Below are 18,579 nucleotides of genomic sequence, written 5' to 3' on the forward strand. Positions count from 1 at the left end.
ATGCTGAATGATTCCTAAGTTTATAAGCTTATGTCTTATTGGGTCATGTTAGAGCCTGCTGCATCTCTGCTTTGGAAAGGGCGCTCATGAATGGAATAGTCAAGCTTTGCCTACAGGACAGTGACCAATGCAGACCAGCAATCTCCCATTCCACAGAACTGGCATCAACATCATGGTGGCTTTATGACTTCATGTGTCATTACTCACTATCCAACTCTTGGTAAGGCAAGTTGTCACTTGGGCCTGTTAAAGTCAGAGAATGCTTATCTTCAACCAGAATCCCTCCTATTCCCTGCTTCCCATCCTGTGTTCCAAGCCGCAAGGCTTGGCCTTCACCCAGCTATGGCCCTAGATGTTTAGGAGTGATTCTATTAGTGTCTCCTGAGTTAGCTTAGCTGATGACAGGTTGGTGCTTCTGGAGCTGATTTAGTGTAGTTGATGCCTGTTTTGGTCCTTTTGTTTTACTTGACTCATGTTCATACAATAGCCTGGATCCCTTAGCCCAGCTGGCCATCTCATATAGGCATGTTTTTTTGTCCCAAGCCAAGCCATTGTAAATACATCACTTCTTGGAAAATTAACTCAAGGTGCTCAACCAATGAGAGACCAGTGGCATCAACCTAAACCTTCTGAAATATCAGAAGCAAGTTCACTCTGCACATCTCATCAGCCCTTAGCTAGCAACTTTGAATTCTCATAGGAATCCAATCCTTATTTTTGTACTTTGTTTTCTGTTCTGAAGCAATGTCATCTTGATGTCTCAGGCAGAGGAATGAGAACGAGAATGACAGTGTTGATGCAAATTTGAATAACCTAGTTTACTCAAGTTTAACATCTTTGCATTTCCAAATTCAACTCCATTTGAATAAGAGTGTTTTATTTCTTCTCTAAGATAAGAATTCATGTGCAATGTTCTTATCACAAGGCAAGTTTACAGGATGATTTGGAGCCAAGCAGAAAGGTAGCAAAGTAGCATTATCATTCTAAACACACCTTATTCTCTTTTAAAGTTTATGCTAATTTTTTATCATATATATTCATATCACATCCCCATTTGAAAATAATAAAAATTATATTCTCTAAATAGATTTAGGGGGAGAAAAGGAAGAAAACCTAAGCTAAAAAAGTTAAGTCAAAGCTCGTACCTTGTTAAGTGAGGTTGGCTTCATTGATTCATTCAGACATTTGTTTCTTTATTCATTTATTTCTTCATTTGCTCATTAGGTGAATATTTGTTAAATGCCTCCAATATATGTGCCAGGCTCCAGTTGTGAATAATTTGGTGTGTGTATGTTTGTGTGTGTGCATGTGTGAGGAAGATGTACTCTAAAAATGTTTGTAACTTTTAACATACCTGTCATTTAATAGTCTCATGTATGCATAATTCCTTTACCACTAGGAATAATTAACATTCCCACACATATGAAATTAAGAAAATCTCATACTCCAAGAAATGAAGCTTCACCCAACTGCTCATTTTTAAAAAATATGTTTTTATTGATTCAGAGAGGAAGGGAGAGGGAGAGAGACATCAAGGATGAGAAAGGATCATTGATTGGCTGCCTCCTGCATGGCCCTCACTGGGGATCCAGCCTGCAACTCTGGGTATATGCCCTGACCCGGAATCAAACCATGACCTCTTGGTTCATAGGTCATCCACCAAGCCACACCATCTGGGCCAATCCCTCAACTTTAAATGTCACTTTAGTGTGTTAAAATGTCAGTTTCATATTAGGAGGGTGAAAGCAAACATCACGGCTGCAGAGCACAAACAATCTTACCAGAAAATGAATATTTCATCAATGCTTATTGTGTTCTTGTTCTTTTAAACCAGCCTGAGCCTGTGTATGTGGCTGACCTTGGAGGAATGGATTCAGTGGAGGGGATGTTCACACTTTTTGAAAAGTCCTGCTTGAATAACACGGGCTACGGCGTTTCAGGTGTAAACACAGTCGGTCTGTAAAGCAAAATACTCTTGAGTTTCTCAAGTGTCTGTAAATTGTCCTCACCTGACTTTTCTGAGAAAAGGTTCCTCCATGGTACATACTGCCACAAAAAAGGATGGAGGGAACTTAAATTAGGCAGCATGGTGGGATACAATGCTTTTTTAAAAAAAAAAACAACCTTGGGTTGTGAAACCAATTATGTATGGCATGACCAGTGAAGACTGGAATAGAACAGAACAAATTGGAGATGAATGGGAAGTATCAGAATGAATTGCATGGCATGTCACAAGGGTAAGCACTGTTTTGGGAAAGCCTTTTTCTCAATATTAAATATCTTGCATCATCAGTTTTTTTCTCTCTCTCTCTACTGAATCTTCCCATTATTATAAACATGCAATTTTTTCATATTAAAACAAAGCTTTTCCTGATCCCAGTAATTACCCTGGTTACTGCCCCAATTCTTCCCTTCCCTTTAAAGCAAATTTCCTGAAAGTGGTATCTATCCTTTCTTATTTCTCTCCTTCCAATCTATCCTGACTGTCCTTTCCCACTTCTTCAGAGAAACTACTATAGTTAAAGTCACTAAAGATGACCATAGTTCCAGTTCAATGGTATATTCTCAGCCATCATCTTGCTTACTGACCAGAAGCTCTGGGTGTGGTGATTCACTCTCTTCCCTGGCCCTCCACTGCTGTCACTAGTCCAAGTCACCTTACCTTTCCTCATTGTGTCATTGTGCTTTCTTAACTAATTTCCTTGCTTCTGCCCTCACCTACTACCCCAAGTCGCCCCCCACCCTCCCGCTTGTGAACATACCAGAGGGAATTTTCTTTTCTAAGTGCAGGGACATAATTGGCTCTTAGCTCTCTCACAGGGTGAGCCAGAGTGGGGGAAAGATAAACTCCAAAAATGACCCTCAACCAATGATGATCAGCAGCTGGTGGATACATACCCTCACTGTCTTGCTCCTCAGCTGGGTTAACTCCAAGGCGTGCTCTATGCTGCCTCCTAGTGCTTGAGAACTTTATAGGCTTCCTTCCCTTCCCTGTTTCATTTCCCCATCCCTCACCAGTGTTTCCTGGCTTCACCTCTCAAATAACTGTGTTCAAATCCTTGTCTCAGGGCCTGCCTCTAAAGGAATCTAAACCAAAGAAGCAAATTACTTAGATTTTCCCACGTAGTTTCAGTTTTGTAAATTCTACCCCCCACTTTGTGTCACATCTTCTGGTTTAGAAAACCTGTTTATATGGGCCACATACAATATCTACCAAAAGATGATCTTTGTTTTTTTGGAAGCAATAAAAGTTCCCACACCCCCACCATTCCATCTCCATCCATGGATGCTAAAAATGAAATCAGAGTAAAGAGAGAAGATTGTTTTAAATTTTCTTTTTAAGACATTTACTTTATATTTTAATTTCTAAAGACAAAGTCTGATTTATTTTTTTTCTACACCTGGGATTGTAGGAAGTGTTCTGGTATGAACACTTTCAGCCACATTGAAGGCTGCTAGGTTAATAAGGTCCATCAGGCTGGCTCTGCACAGCCCTGGCTCCTCTCAACGTGCTCCTTGCTCTCTGGGGTAGCCATGCCAGCGAGCACCATGCTCACAGAATATCCTTGAAGGCAAAAAAATCATCAACTTGATTCTAGACAGTCTAGAAAAAAGTACACACATGGGATCCAAAATGGAAAAAATATAAACAGTGAGCTTCAGAATTTGTTTAGTGTCTTGTTACTTGTCTCCCGAGTCTTGATTTTAGCCAGACTTCCCTCAGGCCAGTTTGAAATAAGAACATTTTGAACTCTTGACTTATAACCAAGCTGCCGAAAAAGGCTGTCGATATGCTATTTCTATTTTTTTATGCAAGGGATAATGAAAAAATACATTTCTTAGTGGCTCTCTGTGACTGTAGCTCAAAGAAATCACAAAACTTTATGAAAATTTGCTCAAGTTATTTGGCCAGTTGCCTTGTCCTGTAAGAATTTTATTCACCTGAGAAAAAACATAATGGCAGAGACAAACACACACATGTGTACATGCTCAGCACCCCACATAGCTTAACATTTTCTCAGACACATATATCACCGTGTAGCACATTGCATATCTATCTCACAAAGATGAATTAACCTTCAGCAGCCACCTACTTGGCCTCCCCAAATTTGCTGCAGCATTCAATGTGGCTTTCACCTTCAAGGTGATGTGTGGCCCCATAACATGGGGTTATACTGGGAAATGACAGAAGCAGACAGTTTTAAGAACAGTGACTTAATCTCAGCCCCTGGGAAAAAGAAAAGAAAGAAGAGATTATGAAAAAAAGACTAAGGGTTTTTGTTAAAATACAATTGCCATCTAACACAAGATAGAATATGCTTAGAATATGGAAAAGCAAAAGTGAAGTTACATCATTAAATTTTGATAAACCAAAGCTAGTAAGGTGCTAAAACATTAGAAATAGTTAAATATGCAGCACAAGAGTTTTATTTCATATTCTTTTGAAATCATCATGTGTCAGCCTGAAAACAGTAAAATTAATATAGAAATATATTTTTACATGTGTCAAAATCAGATAAAGACCCATATGACAGCCTATTTCAAAAGGGCAAAATTTAATTCAATCTAGCAAATATTTACCAAAAACTTACCAGGAGCTGGATACTGTATTTAAGCTCTTCATGCTTTAGCTTCCTTATCTGTAAAATGGGAATGGTTATAGTGCCCTCCTCAAAAGGTTGTCCTGATGATGGAATCCTATCTAATAAATGAGAAATATGCAAATTAACCATCACTCCGCTACACCCACAAGCCATGCCCCCTAGCCAATCAGGTGAGAGTATGCAAATTAACCCCAACCAAGATGGCTGCAGCCACTGAGAGAGCAGGAGGGAGGCTTGGGTTTCCCTGGTGATGGAGGAAGCCAAGCTTTCCACACACCCTGGCCGGCCCAGGCCTCCGCTTAAGGCTACAAAGTTTCAATTGTAGAAGATAAATAAATCCCAGATACCAGGGACTCCGCTTGGGTGGCTGTGGGTGTGGCTGGCCTACAAACCACCACAGGCCCCTTGCCCAGGCCACCCCATGCCCCAAGGGAACCTCCACCCTGATCTGGGACACCCTTCAGGGCAAACTGGCTGGCCCCCACTCATGCACCAGGCCTCTATCCTATCTAATAAAAGAGTAATATGCAGATTGACCATCACTCCAACACACAAGATGGCTGCCCCCATGTGGTCAAAGATCCTGCCCCCATGTGGACACAAGATGGCCACCACAAGATGGCCAGCAAGGGAGGGCAGTTGGGAGGGACCAGGCCTGCAAGGGAGGGCAGTTGTGGGCAATCAGGCCAGCAGGGGAGGACAGTTGGGAGGGACCAGTCCTGCAAGGGAGGGCAGTTTGGGGCAATCAAGCCTGCAGGGCAGGGCAGTTAGGGTTGACTAGGCCAGCAGAGGAGGGAAGTTGGGGGCAAACAGGCTGGCAGGGGAGCAGTTAGGCATCAATCAGGCTGGCAGGGGAGTGGTTAGGAGGCATCAATCAGGCTGGCAGGCAGAAGCGGTTAGGGGCAATCAGGAAGGCAGGCAGGCTAGCAGTTGGGAGCCAGCAGTCCTGGATTGTGAGAGGGATGTCCAACTGCCCATTTAGAGCTGATCCAGGGATCGGGTCTAAACGGGCAGTCGGACATCCCTCGAGGGGTCCCAGATTGGAGAGGGTGCAGGCTGGGCTGAGGGACACCCCCCCCCCATGCACAAATTTCATGCACTGGGCCTCTAGTGAGTTAATAAATGTAAAACACTTAGAACAATTCCTGGTAAACAGTGAGCACTCTGTATGTTGGCTTTCACCACCACCACCATCAGCAGCACCATTATTAGTGTACTGAGCTCTACAGGAGATGGGAAGTTGAAGTAGTCCTGCCCACATGGGGTTGGCACATTTGCAGTGAAATATGCTAAATACACAAGTAACTATAACACAAAACTCCATGTAGGAAACCCCCTTGAAAGTGACTACAACACTCAGATATGGAACCCTAGACAAACTTATGTGAGGGTGATCCCTCCCTTGATATCCTCACTCCAGGTATCAGAACTTTCACTCTTAATAGTCAAAGGGTCCACCCCGTTCAGGTGTTTAACACCCAGAAGTGTGTTTTAAACTTGGGACTTACTGCAAATGGAAACTGGGTTGTTTAGAATGAATAAACCTATACTCTGTAATGAGAACCACACACCCTGACGTACAATGTTATATAGAATAATGCTGGTATTGGTCCCCAGGCCACTGTCACTAGAGCTGGTGCGAGCCCTTCTGGGTGCTAATTATCCACTTGCATCCTCTTCTGTGATGTCCAGACATTGGGATGTCTGCATCTTACTTCAGGGAACTCAGGTTTGACTACAGCTGGTTTTCAGTTCTTGCTTTTTAATCCAGAAATGGCTGCCTATTGAATGCTGCAGCTCTGTCTCTGCCCAGAGCACGTGTGGAAAACTTTCGGCCCGCTTCACTCTTCCGTCTGTGGGATGTGCAGTCAGTTGTGCTACTGGCTGTGCTCCCTGCCTGCAGTGGCCGTGGGAATGCCTTTACGTCCTTAGAGGAAGCCTTGCTTCTACCTGGGATCAGAGCTGAGCATCTATTCCTCATTTTGCAGTGCCACAGAACATCCTAGACAGCAGGGTCTCAGGGCACTGCTGTGAAACGTTTTGGGCTGATATCATGTGGGTTGTGATATGAACCGTTTAGTAGGTAGGAGTGGAGGTTGGAACATAGGTCAGGAAAGTTATTTGATAAGGTCTTGGGAAAATCGGTCTGAGAATAGTGAAAAGGTAAAAGAGGAAGGAGAGAAACATTCTAGACATTGGGCTGCTCCATGAGAGCAGCACCTTTTCCACTCTACACCTAGTGCCTTGCACAGTACCTGGCACATAGTAGGCACTCAATAAATATTTAGTGAATGGGTGGATGATGGATGGGTGAGTCAAGAGAAGAGCTCATGCAAGGTGCAATAATGAATAATGATGAGATGGATTTTTCACAACACTATAATTACTCTATTTTGACTCTACTATGAAATTCAAGTTGGAGACAAATGGGAAGCAAAAGATATCTGTGTGTTGCTTAATAGTAATGCATCAGTAAGCAACAATTATTTAGTAGTTTAAATATGTTTTTATTGATTTAAGAGAAAAAGGGAGAGGGAGAAAGAAATAGAAACATCAATAATAAAAGAGAATCATTGATTGGCTGCCTCCTGCATGCCCCCTGCTGGGGATCAAGCCCACAACCTGAGCATGTGCCCTGACTGGGAATCGAACCGTGACCTCCTGGTTCAACCACTGAATCACACTGGCCATGCTTATTTACTATTTTAAAGTCTAGGCTTCAGTTTTAAATTTAATTAGAATGTTTGCTTTCCTCCTCATTGTCCATCCTTTTTTCTTTTCCTTCCCTTTCTGGTCCCTTCCCTCCCCCCTTTCATTCTTAAAATGACTACTATATATTACTTAATTTACAAAGCACACATAATTTGACTTATGAAAAATAGAAAACAGAACCCATGCAGTGATGAATTAGTTGTCACAATTGCATAACAGATGTGACTGTTCCAAAGAATGAGACCAAGATGACTCTTTGCTGGCCTCCCAATCACTGTCTTAAAGTCAGCCAAATGGAACAAGGCTCCTGGTGTATATGATCATCAAGGTTAGAAACGTGCACGGTATTGTGGTTACAAATATGCATGCCATAAATAATACTGCATTTACAAATACACTTGGAAAAGGTCAGTGCATTTTCTCTGCTCTTTTAAAGCTGTTCTCTTTATTTATGGAAGTGTTTGGAGAATGGATAAAGGATTTGCTTTCTGCTTTTATTAATGTCTCTCCTGTCTTGAAACCAAAACTGTACTTTCATTGCATTTTTAAGTATCTTTAAAAATTGTTTCATTTGTGAATTTGATTACTGCCTTAGGGGGAAACCTTTACCAGCCAAGGAGAAGAATCAAGAAGAGACAGAACCTAACATTCAATAAGACGTGAAGGCCTGTCACAGGAAAATCTATAACGATAAAAGCGTAATATGCTAATTAGACCAGACGTCCTTCTGGACATCCTTCCGGAGGACCTTCCAGACGAAGCTGGGGCTGGGAGGGAAGCCCAGGTCCTGGGTGCCAGAGGGAAGCCGGTGCCAGCAGCCTGGGGAAGGAAGGCCTACTCTTGCACGAATTTCGTGCATCGGGCCTTTCGTATTAGATAAAACTTTTACCTTGCCTCTTAGAAAAATAGAATTCATTTTTTAAGGACTCTGTGTTCCGGGAAAAGCTTACATTATGAGTAATTAATAATAGAAGGTGAAGTTTCCACTTTTTTTGCTGTAGCAGTTTATTAGCATACTTTTTGAAGAAACACCTTGAAAGCAAAAAAGGTGGCTCCACTGAGAACATAGACACAGGTTTCTTTCCTTTCCTGGGACCAGCTGACCTACCCAGCTTCTGAGTATTCAAATCCTGCCCCATCGCAGTGGGTGGCTGAACACATCCTCCCTGGGGAGTCTCAGCAGCTGAGCTGTAGACAACTCCCTAGTTGTCCAGGCCTGCCCAGTGTGGGGCAGCTTCACCTTCAGTTTCTCCTTCACTAGCCCTGTCTTGTGAACACACACAGACTGCCTTTTGTTTTTGCTTGTCTTTCTCCATCTCTCCTTCCCTTTCTCCCCCTTCCTTCCTTCCTTCCTTCTTTCCTTCCTTCCTTCCTTCCTTCCTTCCTTCCTTCCTTCCTTCCTTCCTTCCTTCCTTCTTCATTTTCTCCCTTCCTTCATTTCTCTTTTTTTCTTTTCCTTTTAAATTCTCTTCAAATGCATAAAATTTATTTTAATTATATATGGTATAAAAATGTTTTTTCATTGTAGAAAATTAAAAAACAAAACTATATGCAGCCCAAACCGGTTTGGCTCAGTGGATAGAGCGTCGGCCTGCGGACTGAAAGGTCCCAGGTTCGATTCCGGTCAAGGGCATGTACCTTGGTTGCGGGCACGTCCCCAGTGGGGGGTGTGCAGGAGGCAGCTGATCGATGTTTCTCTCTCATCGATGTTTCTAACTCTCTATCCCTCTCCTTTCCTCTCTGTAAAAAAATCAATAAAATATATTTTAAAAAAAAACAAAACTATATGCAAATTTGGTTTGACTCCTATCCACAAGGGCAGCCTCTCTTCTTAGAAGTGAGGCTCTGTTGCCAGTGTGTGGACAGTCTTCCAGACCATTTACTATGCAACAACCTATGGAGTTTGGTCTGTGTGAATATGTTCACTTAAAGGATGTCACACTGCATGTAATATTCTGCAATTTGATTTTTTAAAAAATATTTCAATATTGTATTAAATCTCAATTGATATAAATTACTCTGTAATATGTGTGAGGTATACAGAAGGATAGTACAACAAACATCTATGCATCTAACACCCAGTTTAAGAAATAGATCTTATCTTTGACTTAGAAGCTCCTGCAGTCTCATCTCCTATCTTCCTCCTTCAGAGGTAACCACTCAAATGAATTTGGTGTTTATCATTGTTTTACCTTTCTTTATAGTTTTTTCACGCTTATCATCCCTAAACAAATCTGTTAATAATTTTACATGGGATAGCACTTTATGTAAATAAGGTCAAATCCATGTGTAGTGTGTGTGTATGCCTATAGCTGTAACTCTTTCATTTTCACTGCTTTATGATAATCCCTAGGATGATTAGACCACCATTCTATCATTGTCTGTTATTTAGATTACTGTGAATATTTTTGCTAGACATTACCTTGATGTATACTAGTACGTACAAAAGTGAACAAGGGCATATACCTAGGACTGGACTAGCCAATGGGTATGCATATTTTTTTACTTAGTGGATAAATTGTTTTCTAGATTGGTTGTACCAAATCATACTCTTACAAGCAGGGCAGAAGCGGTCTAGTTGCTCCACGACCTGCCCAAGGCGTGGACATTATTGGATTTTTAAATTTGTGGCAATCAGGTGGCTGTGAAATAGCACCGATTGTTTTCATTTTTATTTCCCTGACTGATAATGTGATTGATCAGATTTTCTTCTTCTGTGAACGGCTGACTCACGTTCATTTTACTAGATGGTTATTTGTCTTTTGGTGGCAGGGTAATAGGAGTTCTTTCTATGGCCACCATGCTAACCCCTTTTTGGTTATATGTATTGCAGCCATCTTTTGCCTTCGGCTCTCTTTTCCTCTGGTTTATCTCTTTACTTTCTTTGATGTCTTGTGATAATTAGAAATTCTTAATTTTAATGTCAAATGCATCAATATTTTCATTTAAAATGTATCATATTTTGTCTATTTTTAAAACTCCTTCCCCTGAGATTACAAAAGGAGACTCCTTTTTGTCTTCCATGAATTTATGATTCTGCCTTTCACGTTTAAGTTTTTAATCTACCTAGAGTTGTTTTTGTCTGATGAAAAATAACATTCAATTTTCATTGTTTCCATGTGGATAATCACTTGACATTGCTTAATTTATTAAAAAGTCCATTCTTGTCAGATTGATTTGCAAAGCCAGCTCTGCTGTAACTCAAGTTTTTATACACATGTGGGTATGTTCCTGGGCTTGATATTTTGTTTCATTTGGTGATTTTTCCTGTGCAAATACCACTGTCTTAATTGTTTTAGATTTAAAGTACAGGCTGATATTGGAGGACAAATTCCCCATTTTATTTTTCTCTCTTGGGAGTGTTTTGTAATTGTTTATTCTCTACTTTAGAACCTCATCAAGTTCCATCAAAGAACTCCTTCCCTGCCAAACAACAACAACAACAACCCCAAACCCATTGGGATTTGACTGGAGTACATTGAATCTGTAGGTTATATTAGAGAAAACTGATATGCTTATGTTACCAGTTGTACCAATTTATGGACATGGAATATTGCTCATTTATTCTGGTCTCCTTTTACATCTCTCAATAAAGTTTTATACAGTTTTCATAAAATTATTTCACATCTTTTGTTAGGTTTATTTCTAGATAGTTTAAATTTTAATAGTTTTGAAATGGTATTTTTATTATATTTTATATTTGTCACCAAAGTACAGACAAACCATTGTTTTCTAAAATTAAGGTATAATTGACATGTAACATTATATTACTTTTAAGTATACAACATAATGATTTAATATTTGTATATATTGCAAAATAATCATCATAAAAAATCTAGTTAACATTTGTCTAGACATATCACTGTTTTTTATATTTTTTGCCGATAATTATATTAAACTTTTATTAATTGTAAAAATATATCTATAGATTAATTAAGTTCTCTATGTAGACAATAATATCATTTAAAAGCAATGAGCATTTTTTCCTCTTTTAAAATAATCCTTATACACTCTCTTTTTCTGGTCTTGTTATATTAGCTAAAACTTCTAGTACAATGTTGAATTAAATGGTGATAAATGTCAATTTTGCCTTGTTTGTGGTTTTAACAAAATTTGTTCATGGTAATGTTTCACATAGCTCCAAAATAAATAAGGAGTTGAAATCTATCAGGCTGTGGAAGAACTCAAATGAATATAAACTGACAACTGAGCCTAAGAGTAATACAAATGACTAAGAACCATACTGAGAGATGAGGAGGAGGAGAACTAAATCACTTTGGAAAAGTATCATGATCATATAAGTTTAGCTTTGCTAAAGAATTGTACACAAATCTTATACTCAAGACTAGAGGCCCGGTGCACGAAATTCATGCACGGGTAGGGTCCCTAGGCCTGGCTGGCAATCAGGGCCGATCAGGTTCCCCGCCTCCCCGCCTCCCCGCTTCCTCCTTCCCTTGCTGCCCATGTGCCACCAGCGCGAGGTTCCCCAGCTCCTCCTTCCCCCTCACCACCCACACCCCACCACCACTGCTGGTCACCCGCCATGTTCCGCGCCACCCCCTGGTGGCAGCACACATCATAACGAGTGGTTGAACTCCCATTCTCCCGGTCGAACTCCCAAGGGGACACTTTGCATATAAGCTTTTTTATATATAGATAGTAAACTTGTTTTTTACTGGGATATGAATTAGAAATTCTAAAGCTAATTTAGGGGTGTATATAATTGAGAAAATAAGTAAATAGAATGTGGATTATGGGAGCCAGTTTTCAAATAAAGGAAATGGGGAGAAAGTTAAAATGAACCTGGGGTGTTGGATTGGAATCTGAAGTATCAGCAAAGACTTATGTGTTTTTTTAGTTATATACAGATAGACAGATATAGAAAGATTGATGTACCCCTTGCACATTTTAAACCCTTGTTTAATATTTTATCATATTAAACACATTTAATACTCTATATCTATTAATTATAATATTTAAAATCTTTGCAGATGTGATTGTATTTATTCCTGTGATTCTTCCTCAATGTCTTTGTTTTTAGTTATATAGATGATAGATGATAGATGTTTTTCAGGTCTTTATGTGTCAAAGTTCTTTGGAGACTAAGTAGAAGATGAACTCCTCTGGAAGGTTTATATTTATCTGCTGGTTGTCAGGGTTCCTTCCCAATTCTGAGTCATTGAATTTAAGCTGCTAGTTTGAGATTTGTTGATCCAACCCAATAGTATGAATTCAGACTGGAAATGTGGGAGGTCCAATTTGTGGCTATAAAATATGGGGGTGGGGTGGAAAGAGTTTTTTCTTCCCAGTAACTACCAAGACTTGAGATAGGCAAATTTCTTACTGGGTGCTGGGGAGGAAAGGGAAGCTATATTTCTGACTCACCTTCACATTGAAGAGTTAACCCTTTAGGGTGCCAGATTTAGGCAGGGAGGTTGTTTATTTGTTTATTTTAATACAGAATCTCTGAAAAGCCTGCAAGAGAAAACACAATTATAGTGGTTAAGAACATGAAGCTATGTAGGTTTAAATTCCACATGGGGTACTTCCCAGCTATGTAACCATGCTCAAATTTTTAAATCTCTAGGCTTGTCCTCATCTATAAAATTAGGATAATAAGAGTGTATGCTTTATATAGGTCTAGTGGGGACTAAATGCGATAATATATAATGAGCTAGTCCAATTTCTTGGCACAAAGTAAGTGCTCAATAATTTTTAGTTGAATAGATATAACCTTTACAGTAATAAGGTTGGGTATGCAAAAAATGCACTGTTCATTTCAAATTGCAGTCATTCCAGTCCCTAACTCTGAACTCTCAGTGCTGTGTGGTGGTAAGAAGTGCCTTCTCCTTTGGGGTTGGCCTTATGGAGGGATCTGCAGCAGACTTATTTGTTCTGTGCTTAGTTCTTGCCTTTTGCAAAACTTTATCCCCTACGTGGCTGCTGCATAGGCCCATCTCTGACCTCCTGAGCCCCCACTGTACCTGTTGTTCCATTTTGAGAATCATCCTGTAAGGACTATGGTCCTTAGCTGACCTCCAGGCCTCGGTCAGAACCAAGAAAAATCCCCTTGTCATCTGTTACACCACATAGGAGCAGGGGGTGTATTCTTATATCCTCCATCTATCCCCCAGGATAGGGCCTGGTTTTGACCTCTGTATCCATAAGCCTCCACAAAAAAACAAAAACAAAGCAAACAAAGGAAAACTAAGCACATGTGGTGCCCTCAACACAAAAGCCTAATTCCCTGCTCTGCTTACCTCTCGAGGTCTCACTTTCACTGAGTGTTTAGCCCAGGATTCCTTCCCTCCTGGTGGCTCATCAATACAATTTAAGACATTGATCTGTGTATTTTATGCAGAATGTGTAGTTGTTCTGGTCAGAAGGATTGGTGCTGTGCTGTCTCCAATAATACTTACAAAAGCCAGTACATGTTGAAGATTTATCTCATGCCAGGAATGTGCTCCTTGGATAATCTCACATAATTCTCGCACCAACCCCAGGAGACAGAGATGGTGGTTTTTTCTATTTTATAACTAGTTTATAAGTAGTCATATTTAAGGGTCCCATCATAATGGAATTCAACTCTAAAGCAAGTATAGATACCGGGATTCTTGGACAATTCTCTGTTCAGAATCATCTTCCAAATCAGCACAGAAACAGCAGTTGAAAGATGAATTAAAATCCTGGCTGAGTATTACCTAGGAGTGATTTCATATTTTGTATAACTTGTAAGAATTATTTGACTGGAGGGGGAAAAAAAGCTTTCCCTGAGTAACAAAATGCATACATATCTTAGAAGGAGGCATTCCAGGCCGTTTTCCAGTCGTCATTATTCAAGGCCTTTAAAGGATTATTGCATACATGGAGAAAGGGCCTAATAATCTGTGTTCTCAGAAAAGTAAAATATTTAGCCCCAAAATTATCTGTTATTAAGTTTTTGTTTAAAATATCATAACTAGACAATGCCTGGCATGTAGTAGGCACTCAATGAAGATAGCAGTAATTATCTAAATTGGTCTTCAGCTGTTGTACTGTAGTATACGTCTGTTGCTTGTTTAACTTAGCTTTAAACCCTCCTCCTTCTGATAAATTCAATTTTCCTTTGAGTTATTCTTGCTCTCAGCCCACGTGATTCTTCCAGAACTAAACAGAGTCCTTTTCCAGAAATGAGCACATGACCCAAAATTAATCAACCAGTGAATGGTTGAAAGATGGGCAGTTAAGAAGTTACCTGTACACACACACACACACACACACACAGGACTTCAAGGAATGGAACTAATTTCATTTGAAAACCAAAGTGGAGATACTTCAGTGTGACTGACCAAGCTCCATGCAGAAATTGCTGCCTTAGAAATTTGACTTCTAGCATTGCATTGGCTCACAGGTTTTCAAGATTTGTTACAAAATGAATGACCATAAACTTCACACATACGATTGACTCATTTCTCCATTATTTATAATGGAGAAGCTCTTTCCTCACTGGAGGAGAAGAAAAATTTCATATCTCCAGGATACCACGCAGGAAAAGAGCCTGTGTTTTCAGAAGGAATGACAACTTTGTCATTATTTATTGGCCATTGGCTTTCAGCTTAGTTACTATAATAGGCTAAAATTAATCACTATAGGAATGACCGTAATTCTATTAGGAGGATGATATAAAAACCTACATTTAGAAAGCCCTGCTAAAAAGATTATTTATTTGTTTTCATGAGATGAGATCCAGGCTTTCTCAGAAAACTCTTTGGGGGAACTTTAAGCCAGGGCAATTTCAAAAATTGCAGGTGCAGTATAGCCGTTGCTATGGAGATGCAAAGGGAGGTCTTGACAGTCCAGTCTTCAATAAGTGGCTGTAAGTGAGTTCTCTCAAAAGGTGAGGGATAAAGTAAGGCAGGAATGCAAATTCTGTCTGGGGAAAGAGAAGAGATGGAATTGCTTTTAGCACAGAGACTGCTTTAGTGGTTGTAACCTGCTTCACATTTGAGAATAGGGGTCTAGAATGAGAAGAGAGCCAAGAAGTTAACAATGCAAATCAAAGCTGTTTTTCCAGATTAGCTCAGTAGTCATTTAAAAGAGAATAGAGAGAGGGTTGTGGGCAAGAAGAGAGGAGAGGATCGTGATCTTTTAGAAAAGAAGTCAACCCCGTCCTCAAGCATAGGGAGATAGGGGTTTTGATGTTACATTAAATCACAGGGCTTGGAGCTATAAAGAAATGTAGGGGTTGTTGCTAAGGCCTGGAAGATGTTGCTAAGGATTTCTCTTTTTGAAGCCATAAAGGAGAAAAGAAATGGAATCATAATACTTAAGGATTAGTGAGCTGGGTACCAAGTATGGCTTAGACCAGAGATTTTTCAAGTGGCAATGTGCATATTTCCCCTGGAGGGAAAATAAAAATGTTTCAGATCATGTAGCTCATGGCGTGATTTAAAAGTCCTTCAGGGATTTTGTATTGCTTTAGAAATAAAATCCAACCTCTGTTTCATGGCCTCCAGGGCTAAGCATGAGCTGGTTCTAACCTTCCTCCAGGCCTCACATCTTACCCTTCTCCTTTGACCAACCATCTGAAATGAACCTCACTGTTCACCTTCCTCCTGGACAACATCCCAACATTTTCTCCCTGGAACACATATTGTTGCACTCTATGGCATACTCATCTTTGTGATACCATTGTAATTAACCTAGTTATTAATAACAGGAAAGAAGCAAAAGGAAGACCAAATATTATAGGCATATCATTTGTGCAACTTTACCAGGAAGCTGCAGTTTAACACCCCCAGGGAGCCACCCATCTATTCCCCCAAAGACCTCTGGGGGAAGGGACTGGACAAAGGGAGAACAGATACATGCCCAGTAAAGTCTGGGTGCATAGGTGCCGCAACCTTTTGCAGCGAGGATTCAGAATCTGGAGAAGGGGCTGATGCACAAATGGATACACTAGACAAGAAATATAAATTTAGAAATTATTGGGGGGAGCCAGGCGGAGACCTACTCTCTGATGGAGTGGCTTTCTGAATCTCCAGACCCATAGCTTTTTATTTACTAGAATATACATTTGCCCTTTAGCAAAGCAAACAGTCATTTCAATGGTAAAATTTGGTAAACAATAAAGGGTTAGCAGGTTAGGGCAGTGGTTGGCAAACTGTGGCTCGTGAGCGACATGCAGCTCTTTGGCCCCTTGAGTGTGGCTCTTCCACAAAATACCATGTGCAGGCGCTCACGTACAGTGCGATTGAAACTTCGTGGCCCATGTGCAGAAGTCGGTTTTCGGCTCTTAAAAGAAATTTCAATCGTACTGTTGATATTTGGCTCTGTTGACTAATGAGTTTGCCGACCACTGGGTTAGGGGATTGCATTTAGCCGTTCAGCCAGCAGCAGGGTAACACAATGCTGATTCTCAGCCCTTGCTGAATATCAAAGTCCATCAGCCTTCTGACAGATTTCCTGCATTTATATGTTAACTACTTGTTGGTCTTTGCCTCCAGTACATAGGGAAGGTACTTGTCTGTCAGTCATACCTGGGAACAGGTCATTGGCCAGAGTAGGTGTGGCCACTACAAGGGCATGAAATTTGAGATATTTAATCCCCTAAACAAAGGAACTCCTCTCTTGGCTCCTGGCTCTCTTGTTGTAGGGGGTGCAGTCTCTTGGCTCCCCTGCATTCACCCACATAGTCTACAGCCATGTGGACCCCACACACAATGGACTAGTGGACTGCGACTAGCCTGCTGTACCAGACCCAATTCTAACATGTAACTGGAAACTCTGGACTCTGGTTTTGCTTTTAGCTCTACTGAATCCACAGCTGCACATCTTCCAGGACTGGATTAAGGAAAACAGGACTTTGGAAACCCAGGAATGTAATTTCACATAAATAAAAATCACTCATCCTCCTGTCTGAGTCTTAGAAAATTCTTTTCTCAAGATATGATAAGGACCCCACACCTAGCACCCAGTGGAAAAGGGGATACCCCACTTCCACCAATAACACTTGAGTCTCTACTTGTTACCTCTCCCAGAAGATTCCTCTTCCCCCAGGGACTTCCCTAATTACTTATTTTCTCATTACTCAACATTTGTTACAACCTATAATTATTTGGTTCATTCATTCGTTTATTCAATTTTCCTCATTAGAATAGTTATGCATTCAAATGGTTATTTGTTCACACAATATTTACTGAGCCTACTGTGTGCCTAGACCAAGACTGGCATTAAGGGTTCATCAGCAGCAATTTTAAGTGAATGTTTAAGACCCCATGTACAGCACAATGTATTTGTTCAACAAATGTGGGAGAGAGGGAGGAGAAAAAGCAAATACCCAACCTAAAAGACTTAAAATTTCCACCACATCTATAGTCTTAGTTACATCCTACAGGTGTGTTGGAGGGGAACAAAACATTGAGAAGCACTACTATAAATTTTATTTTTTAAAAACTCCCTCTATACACCCTTCCAGAATGCAAGAATCTTTGTGCTGTTGCTCTACTCTGATATAGCTTTTTCTTGATTATATAATAGAATTAATTGCAAAGCTTGCCAGACAATATGATATTAAATTTTCATGTCAAATCTAAGATGCATCTTGATTTAGGAGACATTAAAAGGAACTATAAAATGTATGTTATAGCTTTATAGGTGATTTGTAGAGAAACCATAATTTTAATTTGAATTTTAGCCAGAGCACTGGACTTGTAATTCAGTGCACTAGGAACTCTTGTTGCCTGCAGGCAGTAAACAGTCATTATAGGAAAACTGCCTGAGGGGAGAGAGAGAGAGAGAGAGAGAGAGAGAGAGAGAGAGAGAGAGAGAGAGAGAGAGAGAGAGCGCCTTGGTGCTTTATATGAAAACTCATAGAGTGCTAATAGCAGACGTTGAAGTCCCAAGGTGCAGTTGAATGGCTATGCAGGACCCCACTATATCTATGGTAGGCAGTTAGACAGACATGAGCAAATCAAGGACAATGGGCCAGGTACAGATGATCCCTAAGGCAGAAGGCCCCAAATACCTAGCAATGGGCACAACTTGGAAAACAATGACCTCACCCTCAGGGTAACATAACCTCCCCTAGCATATCACTGGTCACTCAGTTTAGACCCCCTGACCTTTCATATTGCTGGTCATGCGATTTGGACTTTCCCCTTTTCTTTCTTCCCCTGGCATGTTGCTAGTCATGTGGATTAGACCCCCTTAGAAGGGGGGAATGAACAAAGGGACCAGAGAATAGCCCTTAAACATTAAGCCCCCAGGAACAATGAGGTTCTGA

This window comes from Plecotus auritus (assembly GCF_963455305.1).
Source record: "Plecotus auritus genome assembly, chromosome: 8".
NCBI lineage: Eukaryota > Metazoa > Chordata > Mammalia > Chiroptera > Vespertilionidae > Plecotus > Plecotus auritus.